We start from the raw sequence: 16,287 nt of genomic DNA, 5'->3' as shown, positions 1-16,287 counted from the left end.
TTGTATGGCACACTCCTCGATAGTCACTTGCCTCGCACTCCAGGAGCGCAATGAACTCGATTCAATACATTGGCATCGAGTATCGGATTGCCATTGCCATTGTCATTGCCAATGTCATCGACGACATCATCGACATTCTTTTATTTTAAACTTTTTTTTTTTTTTTTTGCATTTTTGGTGTTCTATTCAACACTTGGACGGCGTATTTGAATTTGCCTCGAATGACTCGCGTCGACAAATATATATGTATAAGAACCAGGGCAGGTCCAGACCATAACAGACCGCAGAGAATCAGTCAATCCAATCGATTTTAATTCAGCAATCGAAGTAAAGTGAATTGATCTCCTTGAATCCATCCCCGTGGCATATTTGTTGTCAAAGTCAGCGGGTCATTTATGCAATCATCATCACCACTGTATCTCCACACTGGCAAGCAAACCAATTATTTGTGTTCCTCTTCTGTTAACTTAGCAATGTACGCACCTTGCCGATACGCCCACCTACACCTCTACCCCACCCGGAACCCAACACCCAACACCCAAACACATCCCACAGCACACCATTCCATTAATTTCCATTGCGCTCTCGCCTCCACAGAGAGTCATAAATTACTAACGATTAACTTTTTGTGGGCTGTCGCCCGTCCAAAATTAATCAAAGAAACAAAAGCGCAGCGGGCGACGCGACGTTGAGTTCGTCTTCATTTCCATCTCCATCCGTCTCTGTCCCCGACGCGTTTTCGGGTCAACCCCACAACGGTAACGGACCCAACATAAACACAGTCGAAGGTCAATGCCGTTGACTCTGTCCACAAAATGCGACGACGGTGTCTCTACTAATTTATGGCTTATAGACAAATCTCCTGGGCAATTGGCAATGAGAATGCCCTACAAGGTGGCTCATGCTCAGGCTGCCTTCCACACAAATCCTCTACTAGTTGCAGTTAGTAATGTCCAAGTTAGACCATCTTATCCATGAGATTACCACAAAAACGAGGAAATGGATGTCGTTCTTATCTCTTCAGAAATGATTTAACAAAGTGCATGGCAATTGTTTCGTTGAGTTTAATCTTTATGTATTCAATTCAATCAATATCAATTTGAAGTACACACTTTCATCATGTATTTCCCCAAATCGAAGCTTCAGGTTCTTTTGCTTCGCGTAGAAATTTATTATTTTTATTTTCCAGCCCATTCCTTCCAATCCAAAAATAATTTAACGTGTAAGTCGCTAAGCTTTTGTGCTCAGCTTAAGGGCTTTAATTTGAATTAGCTAAGCTTAAATCGCGCCTAGAGGAGGTGGCCACTTGTCCAGTGAGTCCACATCCGCATCAGTGTCCGCATCCGTTCCTTCATTTCAAATGCATAAAAATAATCGAAAGGGAAACAAATAAACTAGAAGCGCCGGCCAAAAGTAAGGGATAAAAATATTTATGTTGAGCGAAATTCCAAGCGACGTCTGCCCACTGGTCACAGCCATTTATTATACGAGGATCGTTGCGAAACCTACCCGCTCCTTGGTCCGATGGACCCATTGACCAACTGGCTGCCTGTGAAAGCGTTTGCAAGATTTACGCGAGTCCAAAAAGACAAAATATAAAAGAAGAATTTGGAATAGTATACATGGTGAATATAAATGAACCTACTTTTTACCTGCAACCGTCTGGTCCATCTCGTGGCCTACCCCAAAAATAATAGCCAAGCCCCTAAACACAACGTGACACTCTTCCAACTCATTGAGTCGCACATTAATATTTACCATAGATTTACTTTACCCGCCAGTAACTGGCCCAGTACCCGACGGGTATACAGGCTATTTGGCTTGTGACAATGTCTGCCCGTTCGTATGAACACCCAGATCTTTATAAGAGTTATGGCAACCAAATCTAGTGATATTACTCCTGTGTTGTATGTACAAATCAAGTTTGTTTTCACCAGTTATACAGTTTTTATGGTAATTAACGTTATCTAGTAATATCAACTGTCATCCCACTGAATCGCATTAATATTGGACAAGTAGAACGTCAGATATGGCGATTTAATGTTTTCAAAGTAATACAAGTAATTTCTTTAAAGAGATTTCGACTATAGCCTTTACCACTTGTTTTTTATTTCGGTTATGAAAACGATGACCCATCCACTTGGACACGAATTATAGGACAGTAGATAAACATTGCAGCATGAAACATGAAAATTAAGGATAAACAAATGCTAATATAAATTAATTATTTTGCATATCTCTGATATATTCGTTTGTTCCACAAATCTCTAGAGATTTCAGAAAAGATTTAATTTGTTCGATCATATTTTCATATATTTTTAACAAAATTTTTAATTTTATTAAAGTTTTGTATAATTAACAAATTCAACCAAAATCTATTTTATGCATTTTAGTTCAATTTAAATTTATAAATTTAGTTTATTAAATTTAATATTATTTACATTTTGTAAAATCTCTGACATTTGAAAGCGTAGGTTGCTTGGTAATTTTTGAGCTGTTGTAGATTTATGCAATATGCCTAAATATTACCATGAGTGCAATGAATAGATTTATTGGTTAATCGTCACTCACCTTGATTTGGCCAGAGATGAATCACTTCTGGTTCACTGTGTCCGAGGGTTCGATAGAGTTTTGGGTACGTTTGTCGCTCTGGCTATTCGATCGCTTGCGGGTTTCTTGGTCTCTGGGGCCGAGTGAAGCGCATCTAATGCGCGCCATCTGTTTAATTTGCAGTTAAGAGTTTTTGGCAGCGGCTGTAAGCAAAATCAAAATGGAGTTGGAGAAGGCATTGGAGTTGGACATAGAGATAGAGATGAAAAGCGAACGAATGGGCCAAAGACTATTGTTTGTTTACAGGCTGTGCCAGCATTGAGAATTTTATTTCTTTATTCCAATTATTTGTGTGTGATTTACCATTTACTATATGTGTGTCGGTGTGACACGGGGGTGGATGGTGTTTAAGGGGTGCGTATATGGGAATCGGGGTATCGTGGTATCAGGGGATTTTCCTGGCTTCAAATAATTTGCTGCGTTTACATTTGCAATCTCCGTCTGTGCCGTTGGTTAATCTGGACAGCTGTGCGCATTTTGCACGCCCACATCCTGCATCTAGCCACAAGGACGATGGACAATGCAAAGGACAAGATGCTTTTGCCATCAACTAATTGCTCGAATTAACGGTGGCCATTGCTCAGTAACAGTTACAGTTGCAATTACAGTTACAGTTACAGATACAACTGGCAGTTAAGTTGTTGCACATATGCAACAAGAATCATTGCGGCTCATATGTCTGGCTAAAAAACACACCAGAAGCAGAGAGCTGGACCAACAGGATGATGATGAGAGAAGCAAAGGGGAGCAAGGGGTGCAAGGGAATGGGGAAAAGGGCGAAATCGAGTTGCGAGCGAATCGCTTGGAACACAAAACAAAATGCAACACTTTATTCCGCAACCGCAACAATGTGGTTTGTGTGAAGGTATGAGGGTGGTGGTTGAGGGGGTTCGTGGTGAGGTGGGAAGGTGGGGAGGCGTGACAGGCGACAGCGATGTGAGAAAATGCTTATGCGGGGGGATTGCATGTTGTTGCTATCTTTGTTGCCGTCGCGCCTGAAAGTATGCAAAAAAGTTGGTTATTTAAGCAATAGCGTCGGAACAAAAAACTACTCAGTGAGTGAAAGATAGAAGGCAAAGAGTATGAGGAAGAGGGAGAGAGAAAGAAAGAGAGGGACTGAGATTGGAAATTCATAATGAGTGTCCTTTGTGCAGAGTGCACGACTCGACTTAATTCAACTCCAGTCAACTTGACTGGAGACTGTACTTAATTTGTGCTGTGTGTGTGCTTAAGAATGTTGCGGGAATTGCGAGGGATTTTATTATAGATGTGATTTGTTTTTTTTGTTTTTTCTTTCTGTTATATGGTTAAGAATGTAAGGAATTTAAGTCAAAAGCAAAGCTATGCCATTTACAGACATGAAAACTATTTTTAAACGCAATTTTAATTAAAGAGCTTACGCTGCCTTTTAGTGTGGACAACTGTGCACGATTCAATCAAAAGAGATTAGATTATGATGAAGTCAACGAGAATGTAATCGATTGGATATTATTGCGATTTGATTATTATGATAGTTTGACAAAAGCCCAGTAAACAATTGATCAAAGATTTAATGAATAAATACATACACTGATAAAACAAATGTTCTTAAATCAAGATTTTGGGCTCAGAATTAAGATTTTTAGTCTAAAAAGTGCGTCGAGAGCATGAAATTCTTAAATTAAGAGAACACATCTTGATTTTAAGAACCTTTTATATAAGACCATGTTCTTATTAATAAGTTAAGAAAATCTTATATTTTCAAGACCAGAATTATAAGTATAAGATTAAAACGAATTAATTTTTTTACCAATTATTTTTTATTTATAGACCAAACAGTTTTAAATACTCAAGATCCCTAATCTTAAAATAAGAATAAACATTTGGCGCCAGCTTCTTTTGATTGAAAACGATTATCGAAGCCTTTTACATTAATTGAGTAGCAAACAATATACATTCTTTCGTTATGAATTATAAAATAATGAATTTTATATAATTCAAAATATATGCTTCTTAAAGCTAGATAATAACTATAAATAATGTCATTAGCAAATACACAACATTCTAAATCTATGCCTTGGTTTGCAAATAAAATAATATGAGCTTTGTCGATTACATTTTGACTTTCAACAGTTAATACTTTATGAATAGGTTCAATACCATTATCATTATCAAACAAAAATTTTGAAAACTTGATGCTTGCTTTTAATGCAGCTGTGTATGGCTGAGCAAGGATTTTATCATGTTTTGAATTTATAATTCTTGATTTCGCGTCAAAAAGTTTTCATTATACAAACTTAAAGCTAATTTTAAGGCCTATCTTTTCATCTTATTTTCTATACAGCGTATATTACTGATATTTTGCTCATTGTTTACATTTTCATTTGCAAAACATTCATTATTTATAGACCACACTTATGTATTCTTTCCAAGTGAATTCGAAAATTTCTGAAATCACAAAAAATTTGATTGCAGTTATTTTCTACGCAATATATTTTAAGATTTTTCTTAGTCAGAAGGTGATCTTCTTTAAAATGTTTAATAAGTACTTCAGGTTTAATTACTTGCTTTTTACACAGAAAACATGTGTACATCTCCATGTCTATGATTGCTTCAATTTGCAGTGCTTAAATAGTTTATAAAGGAAGTAATATTTGAAGATTTAATATCAAACTATGTAATTATGTTGTAAAAATATTGTTGAATGAAAAGCCAAGAATCACGGAAAGCTATAGGATAATCTAGTTTAACAACTTGAAACAATTTAAAGCATACGTCTATACAATCTAGCAAAGTGGGAAGTTTTATCAACTTTTTATCAAAATATATATAAAAATTCTTTAAATCTATATCAGTGTATCCTTCAACAATTATGAAGGGCTGCACAGTAAAGACTGCACGACATATGATTTGTTAATGACCATAGATACCTTGTTGGTATAGTCATTAATATTTATTAATCGGAGAATAAAGGTTTCTTGTGAATCGATTAATGTAGCCTTCTTGCGTTTTTTTGCTCGTGTGTTGTCCTTGAACCAAACACTTGACGATAGAACCCCGTTCAATAAAATTCCGAACAAATAGTCTTCTGCATCTATTAGAGAATTTAAAAATCTTATTATTTAATTGAAATGAAAAATTAAAATTCTTGATTTGTTCAAATTCTACAGAATAAAAAAAAGAGGAATAAATTATTAATTTACATATTTAAGCGAAGATTAAACAACATATACAATGTAGATAATGTAGTTTTTACATATTTTTCTATATAAAAGATCAAATACACTTACTTTTATTTTGTGTCTTCTTGGAGCGCGCACTTGTAAGATTTTCTTGATAATAGTTAGCAATATTTGTTTTAAAATCTTCCCATTTTAATAGCAGAAAATCTTGCTTTTGCGGGGTACAATTTGTCGAAGTCAATATATATCTGAAATTTTGTACTTGAAATCATGTACAAATTTCGATTGTCATTTACTTACCAGATCTAAAGCCCTTGAATCTTTAAGCTTTGGCCAGTTGTTAAGAAATTCAATGGAATCCATTGAGTCCAAATCACTTTGACGCATATGAAAAGTAGCGCCCCACTTCTCTTTTACTTCTTCCCAATCGGAACAGTCTCTCTGTAGATAGTTTTTTAGGAAAATTCCAATTGATAAGTCCACCTCGTCGCTTGGGGTTTTGTCAGCCTCAGACTCCTCCACAACAGTTGAGCAAACAGATGACTGCTGGCTATTAGTTTTCCTCCTGCATTTGTTCGTCCTTTTCTAGGAATAAAATAATATTCCTGTGAATGATATTAAAATTTATTATAATTTATAATCGGTACTGAAATTTGAGATAGTATTTGTGGTCTGTAAGTAAAAAATTAACTGTGTTAATGAAATTCTGTTGTTGTCGTGTTTTATAATATCTCCAATGTTTAGTTTGATAATGAAAAAATAAATTTTGATTTTGAAATCAATTTTTTTTTCATCATTAGTTTAGTTGTTCATAGTTTACCTTCATAGAATTTTCACTTGGAAATATGGTACAGATTTCGTCAACTAATTTCGGAAAGTCATTTGTTTCTATGGATATATTATTACGCACAGCGTCTTCAATAATCAGCTTGACCAAAGAATTTCTCAGAAAGCTTGTCAAGTCGTTATTCTATTGAGCATATTCAAGCAATGTTATGCTTTTTTGTTTTGAAAAATATTCAAAGTATATAAGACTTAGGGCCGGTTTTTCAGTGTCTATTTAAGGGGTTTGATAACTATACAACAGATATTTTGACGTAAAATGTATAGATATCAATGTAAAATTTGACTTTATCTGTTTTATAAAATTTAAGGAGACATTGAAAAACCGGCCCTTAGTGAGCACATACGGTAAAACTAGTGTTGTCCAAAAGTAGGATATAAAATACTTTTCGTAGCACATGTGATAGGAAAAAGTATTTTATAGTCTACTTTTGACACCACTGGAATAGACCGACTCAACAAATTTTAGTTTGTTTTCATAGTTTTTTGTCAAATCGAATCCAATTGTATTAATCGAATTTAAGCAACAGTAGGCAGGCAGTTAAGCAAACTATTCGAATTAAAGTTGAACTTACCTCAGTCTTTCGCCAATGAAATAATTTTTAGCGAAATTCTACCCAAAGACCCAACGGCCGTATGGCCTCGCGCAAATCGTCCTTGTCACAATGCTTTAGGCTTTCAAAGTTAACTTGGCAGCTACATATTTTAAAATTTAAAAATTTATTTTTGATTAATTGTAATTTATTAATAAAAGATTCAACATATGTTAAAGGAAAAATAGCAGCATTGTGCACATTGTGGTCATCACCGTTTTAATGTTTTTTCAGCACTAAAAAACTTTGTATGGTTGGTTAACACACATTGTGTATATGTAGGTACACACAAACAGTTGGTCAAGAAAGTGTCTTAACAATATCCAAAATTTACACAAATTCTCTTGAAGAAAATGTATATATTGCCTATGGATTTTTAATTGGCCTACTTTATGTAAGCCTAACTTAAAAAAAAAAAACAACAAATACGTCAAAACACTTTCTTGGCTAGCTGTATGTATGTATGCAAAAATGTACAGCACCAATAAAAAAAAAGCGTTAAAAATTTCGGTGAATTTACATATGTATGTATGTATAAATGCACATAAATACATATGCACACCTCAAGTTTACATTTAATTAATTAATTGATTTAACACTTAATGTTTTTGATTATTATATTATTAAACACACTTTACGTATATGTACACATACATTTGTATGCAAAAATGTCCAGAAGGCACAAAACAAAACGGGTGTCGAAAATTTTTACGTGCACCCTGTAGTTCGGTTTCTTGTTTTTTACCTTGATATATATTATATTTATGATTTTCTTTTTCTAGATTAAATTAAATCATTTTTAAATTAAATTTTCAATTCTGCCCGTGTCGGTATTCGAATTGCCATTTTTTGAGACTGAAGCGGCGACTCTAACCACTGAATTGAATTATGACTTGATAAAACTGAGATAAAATGCGCTAAGTAAAAAGTGCAAAAACAAACGGACAAAGTAGAGAAAAGAACCGAACAAAAATCTCTCTTCGTTTTTGTTCGTTTTCTTTGCTAGCACTGTTTTTCGGGTATTTGCCTAGCGCCCTCTGCATTACTTGAAGCTAACGAATTAGCTAACTACCAGTAGTACGATAATAGAATTTCCATAGCACCTCTGCATTACTTGAACCTAACGACTTTGTTAGCTACTAGTGACGCACCACCGGGCTAGCACAGGGTGATGCCTCAACAGCAGTCGAACCACAGGGCATCTACTCATGTACACATACATATGTATGTATATACATATGTACATACATATGTGCATACAAATTCGTGTATATAAATCCATACATTTTGCACTACATAGATTTTCACAGCACTTAAAATTTAGTATGTTCAATATATTTTATACAAATATGTACATATGAATGCATTTGTGTACGTGTCTATGACAGAATTACTTTTTAGAATAGACAACAAAAAAAAGTCGAGAACCGAAAAGTCTGTGTGCATGTGTATTGAAATAATTTTGCAATTGAAAACAATTCTTATTAACACTCACCTTTCAAATAATCAAATACGTTCTTTATTCCTTATGTTTTAAGCAGAGCCACTACTTTTTTTTCATCAGTTTCCATGTTATAACACTTCCAAACACTTGCACTCGAAATAAATCAAATCGCACTTATTCTCGATCACTCTATTGCGTTAATTCAGCTACGAGAGTTCTTTTCGTTATTGGCAAGAAACAACTCTCAAAGCACACATGAAAACAAACGGTATTTCGTCTTAGTGGTGCGCCGATGCCGATGCGTGTCACGAACACGAAAGCGTGTGAGCACGAGTTTAAACAAAATAATTCATTTACAACACAGTCGTGATTGAACGTGACTCAAAAATATCGCTAGGGGCCTTCTCTAAGAATTGGCATCTACCGATGCAAAAGGTAACGCTTGAATATGACAATAAAGTAGTAACGTAAGAAGTTCGATATAAAAATCGATATTTTTAAAAAGTAATATCTTTATGTACGCACGAATACATGCATATTTTTATAAGACATTAGAAACCAATTATTCGGGGCTTGCACAATAAAATTACAAACATACATATGTATGTACATATGTATGTAATAAAAATTATGTATATATTTACATATGTATGTATATATAGATTCTACAATAGATGTGTTACATCACTACAATTAAATTATAGGTTTTTTGTTTAGTGGTAAAGCACAATAATTTTTGAGGCAAAATATGTACTTACATACATATGTAAATTTAAGCATATGTAACTACATTGTATATTATTCTGTGCTAGTTTGGTACATACAAACATATATATGTATTTGTATGTACATATATGTATATGTATGTACAAATATTCATATGCATTAACATGTGTATATTGCCGACTGCAGGCTTTGAGAAAATAAGTGTACTTATGCTTTCTCAACCTCCCATTGTTTAATAATTTTTCTTTAGTCTTAGACATATTTACAGATACATATTTTTCTTACATTTTAAGATTTTTATTCTTATAATAAGATTTTGAGATTTTTTAAATTAATAATCTTAGTTTTAGCAATTTGGTCTTGAAATAATCTTATTTTAAGAACAAGTTATTTAATACGAATGTTCTTGATTTTAGAAGTTGGTCCTTTTTTTTCAGTGTATTAATGAATTCTGAAACAACTTTCAATGGTTCTCTTAGAACAATAAAATGTATTACTCTACCTAAAATACTTAATGTAGAGAAAATAAAAATATGTGTAATTTAATAATTGAAATGTCTTTAGTCGATTTTTCCAGATTCAATAGACTATTCTATAACTTGAACGCACTGGTGATTCAAGTTAGATAAGTACGACTTTATCTTTATACATTTATTTACCTGTACATAGTATGTTTTTGTGTTTGTGTTTGTGTTTGTCTGTCATTCTGATCTATGTGGCTTGTATTTTCTGAGGTTCCCACGTTGCCTTCTGCCGACGTTATTTGATGCAGTGCAGTGGCATAACAACCACGCAATTTGCTACACTTTTAACACTTGCACGGCTCAATGAAGTGCAACAACATCCAACACCGAACACCCAAGCCCACTGATTCCGGCTGAATGCCACATGCCCCATACTCAAAAGCTCTCGATTTCTCTCTTTCTCTATCTCTCTCTTCCTCCTGTGTGCCACGAAAAGCCCAAGTCAAAGCAAATCGTAAAAACCACAAAGCGCAAAAAAAAAAAACAAAAAAAAGTGGAAAAATAAAAAAAATAAAACGGAAACGGAATCTGCAAAAGCTTTGCGAGCTAGCTATGTTGTTGTTGTTGTTGTTTCTGTTGCTGTTGTTGTTGCTGTTAGTGGTGGTGCATTCAAACTAACACAACCGCATGATTTTGCGGTCTTACTCCCTCCGCTCAACCCGTTCGACTCGTTCGGCTCAATACCTGCTCTTAAACACTCACAACTCTGCAATGCTCTCAGTGTAATCGAATCTGTGCTTTCATTGCCTTCCCCGTCTGATTCACTGATTCACGGACACTCTACCCAGTACTATTGCCACTTCCTACCACTTTATCCCTTTTTGGCCGCCTTTATTTGCCTGGCTTTTCATTCGCAGTCATGGCTACGCTTTCGCGCGCCCATTGCCATTGGCTACGTGCCGCAGTTTTTAACTGCCTTTTAGCATGGCAATCTAGCAACCTGGCACAGCGTTCTATTTCCCCTTCATCCTCTCCCCACTCCTCTCCCGCACTCTTATTCTCTCCGCTTTGCTGGGGCACTCAGCTGACCCAGCTGACCACACGCAATTCAAATGGCTTCAAATTGCAAAGCTCACCATAAAATCGCTGCAAAACAGCAGCTGCCGCACACAGTGGAAACTCCTCCACCTTTCACTCCCCCGCTTCCACCAATCACACTTGCCATCACCCCTCTCTACACCACGAGCGCCTTAACTGTGACATAAAGTGTTTTGTTAAAAGAGGTCATCAATTTGTCCCCCATTCAAAATGGGCATGGTAAATTATAAACTAACAAAAATTCCAATTGGAAGTAATTAACACTTTTTTTTTACAAATGAGTGCGTGTGTGCGTGTAAGAGCGTTTGGGGTCGAGAAACAGACAGGCGACAAATCGCTGCAACTTATTAACAAGACAAGAAAGCATACACACACCAACACACACACACAGCCAGCCAGAAAAAGGCCATCAAAGCGAGCTGACTGCCCCCAAATGAATTTGTTGCAGTTGGCACCCTGCTGTTTAGAGCGCAAGATAAGAGGCAAGCAGAGGGAGCTGCTAACAGTAGCACACACTCGTTCACACTTACACACATATGTATGAATACACATGAGCAAGGGCGTCGGCAGGGGGAGCAGAAGAAAGCCATCCCCCCACATGTATAACTGTATAGTATTTATAAGGACGTGGTATGCTACACCTCGGGCCCATTTTCAATAAGGGTATTCACATAATTTAGTGTATTTGTGTACATTTACTAGAAAAATAATGAGCAGTAGTTGCATTGATTTTTAAAATCTATATATATTTTAAGGTCGCTTAGCGACAGACAGTTCAAGCAAAAGCTTCTGATGCCAAAAATAAAAAAAAACATAAGTGGCATAACATATCCCTAAAATCGAAATAAAATATCGAATAAAATATCGTATACGGGCATTTCCACGGGTCACTAACGTACGTTCGCACTCTTTTAATGTTAAAAAAAGATGGAAAACGATAATTTTCCTCTAGTTAGTTCATTAGTCATCAACTAGCTTTATTATCTAAATTAAAATGTTTTCTTTGCATTGTGATTAATTTTTTGTTGCTGAATTCTGACTTCTGTCCGACTGTAAAAATACATATTTATATATTAACACAATTATATTTTAATCTAATTGTATATTTGTATATACATAAATTATATATCAACATTTTCATTACATGACATCGATAATATTTTTGCTTATCGCTCGATTCTTACTCGGTACCCAAAAAAAAAAATGGGTACTATTTCGTACTGTCTTTGTGAGCGCCTTGCATATAAACGTATACATGCTGTCTCGCTCGCACGTTTATTTTGCCATGCAACTTTAATTATTGAATTAAATGTAATTCCAAAATATCATCTCTATTGATGGGTCAATCGCTTTAGAATTTTGAGGGTAATAGACTTACTTCTCAACTGATTGTTCAGGTAAGGAGTGATATCTTAAAAATTGCGCCTGAAAATATTTGTGTGCGATTTGTGGGCGAAGGAGGCGTGGCATCAAAAATTGGAAACAAACTTGACCTGCGTATGGTATCCAGGAACTTACATACCAAATTTAAAGTCTCTAGCTCTTATAGTCTCTGAGATCGACGCGTTCAAAAAGACGGACGGGCGGACAGACAGACGGACAGGGCTAGATCGACTCGGCTGTTGATCGTGGTCGAGAATATATATACTTTATGGGGTCTGCCATGCTTCCTTCTGCCTGTTACATACACATTATACCCTTTTTTGCCCATTTTTAATGGGCACAGGGTATAAAAATTAGGTACTGGTACAGTTGATGAACAAAATAAACCTATGAAATGTATTGTATGCCTATTTATTCAACTTAAAACTAAGTTTAATTTAATTAAGTAATTTGATACATAAGCTCAATTAATATTGGTTTCAGGATAATCAACAATTTCTCGATATGTTTGGGATGTTCAAAGTTCGGAAACATGCCTGTATAATGTCTTCGAAAAAAATATCTTAACTTATTTAATTTTGCTAAAAATCCTCGAGGACTAATACGAATATAACTTCATACTTACGGGGTAAAAAAAGGTTTTGTAAAGTTAATTGTAGTTATTTGGAATTTTTTTAATGCTTACTATAATGTGTAACTTTATCCAAGCATACGACATGCATTAGAAACATACCTAGCGAAGTACAACTACGACTATATAAATTGTTTTATTAAGTACTTTGTATGCATCTCAAACTAGACAATGAAATGAATATAGAAGTAGAATATGCGATTTTTCAAGAATTTTTGAAAAATTTTAAAATGCTTTTTTTACAATATTGTGTATCTATGAGCAAACTAGAAAAAAAATCCAAAGATTAGCCTCCCCTTATTGAAAATCTGCTGACGGCCTTGCAATAGAGTAGAAGTACAGTGTTTTAAGCACATTTCGACTGCTGTTTTTCAGTCGCCGCACACCTCAAGCACTATTCATCTATTTTTCTTCATTAACTAACACACACATACATACGCACACACACACACACATACAGACATATTAAGTCAGGGGCAACTCGGCACGACAAACACTTTAATAGTTTTTCCGTGCCTTTAATTTATGTGAATTTGAAAACATTTTGTGGCCAAGCGATGAGGGAAGTGTTAGGCAACCTGGTCTGAGAAGCAATCTAATACGACAGGAAGAGGTGGTAAAATAGGTGTAGAGCAGGGGAAGGGATGGTGCAACTTATGTTAGGGAAGTTCAACATTGTAAACGAGCTTTCGATTTAGAGTTTCTGCCGCTCTTACCCCACAAAACAAAGCCAATGCCTCGGATAGCAATGAAAATTGCTTTTAAATGAGGTTTTTGCGGTAGCCGCATGAAATATGCCCAAACCAAAGGCACTGGTCAGCTAAACGAACTAACTACTAACTAACTAACTAGCTAAGTTACAAACTAAGGAACATACGTATTTCTTAAGCATAATCACAGCTGTCATCGGCATACAAGAAAGAAACAATTAAAATGCTGCTGATTGTTGATTTTTTTTTAGATGTTCTTTTTGGACACCTCAAGGATTGAGGACTGAAATTAAGCATGATGGCGAGTTGGACTTAAATCTTTTCTTACAATTGCCAGACGATTGGTAAATCTCTCTGCTCTGCTCCTTTGTTTCCTCTCTCTCATTTTGTGTCGTGGATGACCAACTGACTTGGAGTTAGTTAAATGCACTTGGAGGCAACCTCAAATGCCTTTTTATGGACAGCGATGGCGTCAAAAAGCAACGTGAACTACAGCAATTATAAGCGTGTATCACAAATGTAGACAGAGAGAGAGAGAGAGAGAGAGAGACAGTGCGAGAGGGAGGACATAAGGGAAGGGAATCGGATTGGAGGAAGAGGGATGAACTGAAACTGGTGCACGATGACTTCAACATAAGTCAACACTAATTGCAATTTGCAGCTAAGCACACACACACACAACCACACACACACACACAACCACATACACACATTCATACAATCATTCTCTCTCTCTGTCTGTCACACACACACACATAGGCACAAGGCATAAGTATAAGGATAGCGTACAATAAAACAAAAACAGCTGCAATCTGTGTATGCGTATGTGTGTGTGTATAGTTGCTGCTGTTGTCGGTTGTCCGTTGTTGGCTGTTGGTTCTTGGTTGTTGCTGTGGCAGCAGCAGCAGCATGGATTTCAGATCCAATGAATGAAAGGAGTGGGTGCAAGTGAGTAGTGTATGGGTAGATGCGAGTGCCAGTATTTGTGTGAGTCGGAGTGTGTACGAGCAAGACACATTTGCAATTTAATTTGCACAGCTCAATGCAAACACACAAAAAAGAAAAAAAAAAAAATAAGAAAACAACAACAACTTGTGAGTATAACAAGAAAAATGAATGAGTGATTGGGAAAAAAGAACGAACTTGTAATACACTAATAAAAAGCCAACGAGCAACAATAAAAACGAATAATAATGACAAAGTCAGTTATGAATATATGAGACAAAAAGTGTTTGGGTACTCACGGTTTCTCAGAGAATCTAAATAGGCATCAAAAAATCACTTAAACAAATAAAAGTTCACGACCACACACTGCAGTAGCCCTGGACCTGAATGAGAGCATCGAAAAGTCGGTCACACTGCAATTCATTGCAGTTTCACTCCCAACTGCTGCGGGCTACGTCGCATCGTTCCTTTGAGGCGCCCCGGCAAAGACAACCAAAACTAGGAAAACAGCAAACCAAAAAAAAACAAGTTAAAAAGACTAGAGTCAAGCTCACGCGACGTTGTGATACCCTGTGTCCTGCACTATTGAAAAGGATTTTGATAATAAATGATTATTTATTTATATTTATAATTAATACTGATTATAATCAGTCATGTTCTAAAAATCGAAGCAACAAATGACAAAATGTTAATTTTGTTAAATTAAAATAATTATTTTTTAAATTGAAATGGAATGCATAGAATAAATTGTTAATTATTTGTATAATAATACTAGGGGGCTCCGTCCCCTGCTCGCTTCGCTCGCGAAATTGAAAAGTGATAAAGAGGAGCACTTCTTCAGAATAGAATAAACGTATATTTGTATAAAAATTCCAAGTGAAGGCAATTCAACTGCAGTTTCTGTCGATTAAGAGCAAAGGGTCGCTTTTTCAACATTGGGCTTATTCGGCAGGTTTTCTTTTCTTTCCTTCTTATGGATCAGTAATCAGTACCTGCTAAATGACATGATACCTTCTTGTAGAAATCAGACAACTTTGTTTTTCACCGTTCGTACGAAGCAATTATTATCAGTTATTTGAGAAGAATTTAAAATTTTTGGTTCTGGCCTGAACCGGCAGGTCTTGAACCCGTGAAGCCTCGCGCGTGCGTCTAGCATACCATCCTCTGCACTACTTTGTTACTTGATCAAACTGTACTACATGTAAACTGAAAATACATGTGAACTTTGAACTCCATTTTGATGCACTTACAGGTCGAATTTGGCAAAACGCAGCCTTATCTCCCGATGAAATTGTCATAACTTTGTTGTCCCAAAATTTCAAACTTGAATTTTGAGCCGTTTGGCCTGTACGATGATATATGGATGAGTGAATTAGTGTACTGGACAAAGAATTTTATATATATATATACATATATATGTAGATGAAAATAAATTTATGGCAGTCTACTTTTGTTACTTTGACATTTAAGAAGCACCAACATTTCTAATGGCTGTTTTTAAATGGAAATCTATTCAAAATCGAGATATTTGTGGAATCAACCTTTTGAAATTACAACATTAATGCTGTGTCCTTCCTTATTTCAATGCTGATCTTCATAAAATGTGCAGGATTGCTTTACAACACTATAATATAAACACCTCTTTAGTTGGAAGAGTGTACGTTCAAATACATGGGGTA

General features: G+C 35.5%; 1 protein-coding gene across 1 annotated transcript in view; it reads left to right on the top strand.

The window, feature by feature from the left end:
* LOC117792389 (netrin-B) overlaps positions 1 to 16,287 on the top strand; it is a 78,624-nt gene that overhangs the window by 2,555 nt on the left and 59,782 nt on the right. The window lies entirely within an intron of this gene.

Source organism: Drosophila innubila, chromosome X, assembly GCF_004354385.1.
Source record: "Drosophila innubila isolate TH190305 chromosome X, UK_Dinn_1.0, whole genome shotgun sequence".
Classification (NCBI taxonomy): domain Eukaryota; kingdom Metazoa; phylum Arthropoda; class Insecta; order Diptera; family Drosophilidae; genus Drosophila; species Drosophila innubila.
Note: the sequence above shows the minus strand (reverse complement) of the source record. Positions and strands in the feature narration are given on the sequence as shown.